The sequence below is a fragment of the Triticum aestivum genome, chromosome 4D, assembly GCF_018294505.1.
Source record: "Triticum aestivum cultivar Chinese Spring chromosome 4D, IWGSC CS RefSeq v2.1, whole genome shotgun sequence".
Classification (NCBI taxonomy): Eukaryota; Viridiplantae; Streptophyta; class Magnoliopsida; order Poales; family Poaceae; genus Triticum; species Triticum aestivum.
Genome location: NC_057805.1, coordinates 491,629,375 through 491,631,162, shown reverse-complemented (window position 1 = coordinate 491,631,162; position 1,788 = coordinate 491,629,375). Strand labels below are relative to the sequence as shown.

The 1,788-nt window shown below is 45.0% G+C and overlaps 1 long non-coding RNA gene across 1 annotated transcript; it reads left to right on the top strand.

Annotated features, from left to right (window-relative positions):
- The first annotated feature begins 532 nt into the window (after window positions 1-532).
- LOC123100537 (uncharacterized) lies at window positions 533-1,269 on the top strand. Its single transcript, XR_006448425.1, has 2 exons — window positions 533-758; window positions 1,106-1,269. It is a non-coding gene; the product is annotated as an uncharacterized lncRNA (long non-coding RNA).
- The last annotated feature ends 519 nt before the right edge of the window (window positions 1,270-1,788 follow it).

The window sequence follows — 1,788 nt, the reverse complement described above, 5'->3', positions numbered from 1 at the left end:
GCATTTGACCGAACACTTAGCAGGCAGCGTGCCAAGAGGCGGTGGCACCGCCGGGGTAGTCCACCACTAGACTTTAAGGTCCTTTTCAGATGTCCGCGTGCATCCGATGTCCGACCTCGCCGTTCCTAGGGCCCTGTATAGTGCTGGAGGAGCTCGCTCCGCTCTGGTTAGCCCCGGACCTCGTCCTCTGCTTCCTTCTTGTAGCCTCTCCCGTGTATAAGAGGAGGGCTCCACTCCTCGCGTGCATAGTTAGAGGAGAGAAAGACCCTACGTGGTATATCCGTACGAGAGTTGTGGTAACCAAAACAGAGGCGAAACTGGGCCTGGGGCAACTGGGGCTGTAGCCCCAGGCGTGGCCCAACTAGCCCTTATACATATGGGAAAAAATATTTGAGAATTTGGGATACAGCCCCAGGCTTCACGTAGATGTGCAAGGCTTCAGCCCATTAGCCCAAGTCAAGTGGATCGATGAGAACAGAAAATCAATCGCGCAGCCAGAAAAACTATCGATCAGAACACGTTGACGCTTCGATCTGTCGCTCCTTCGCCAAGAAAAAAATCCCTCTCCCGATCCGCAACAGAGAAACCCTCGCCTCTCTCAAACGGAGCGCCGCTGCGCGGCTGTGCCGCCGCCGTCGTCAGTGGTCAAGCCGCGATTCCCCGCCGCGCCGGCTGCCGGATCCGCGTCCTGACCACCTGCCTCTCCTAGTCTCCTTCTGATCTTCTCGAACTATTGCTAAACTACAGTGCACGCACAGGTAATAAGTAATATGTAACACTGTAACATCTAATTCTTTTCCCTTGTTTCATTATATCAGGCAAACTCAGTGAATAGGTGGTGTTAAATTATATTGCTTAGTCAGTTTTATTTCATTGTCATAAGGAGATTAGAAATCCAAGATGAAGAGGACCCGTACAATTGAAGCATTGATGATATTAAAATTATACAATGCTATAAAAAAAATGAGAAACACAAGGGGCTACTACCTCGTGCACCTCGTGTTAATTGTAGTATAATATTTGCTTTTTGCAAAATTTCATATGATCAATTGATTTATTCTATGTCCACTGTCTTGATTCTAAATACTTCGTTTTATGTTTGCAGATCCAGGTCCTTCTACTATTGTGGGTGAAGAAACGATGACCTTGAATTAAGCAAGTCTTCAATAATTTGGTTCCAAACCATTTTTGCAATGATGCATTTTGTTAAACTATTTGTTTAATGGAATTTTCTCTCGTGAGAATAATGAATTCATATTTTGTTTTGAATGTGATTTTGTGGCATACATATAACGCATATTGATGTGCGTGGTATTTGACATTATACATAGTCAGATAGTTTTAGCCCTAGGCTTTGACAAATCCTGGTTCCGCCTCTGAGGGTAAGTGCGCCTCCAGCGGTAGATCAGTATAGTGACCTAGCTAGATCACATCCATGCTATGGTGCTGGCCCCACATTGGATCAACACACGGAGGCCTATCAGAAGGATTCTACAAAAGCATGATCTTTAAAGTGGTGTGTAACGGATTTTTGTGAGATGAATCCGTGATGTGTATATACGTGAACTGCCTGATATATTGTTACAGAAGGCATGCCTAACATTCATTTGCGGTGTTAAAAACAAAAACATTTCCTTGTGAACCAACCCGCTCGTCACCTTCTGGTGGTATGGAAACATTGCAACCAGGAGTATGACAAGTTTACTTGCAGTTCAATTTTTGAAACTCCAGGATTGCCACGGGAATCGGAGGGTGATATGTTTGCGAAAGAAGCAAAATTTGAAGAAA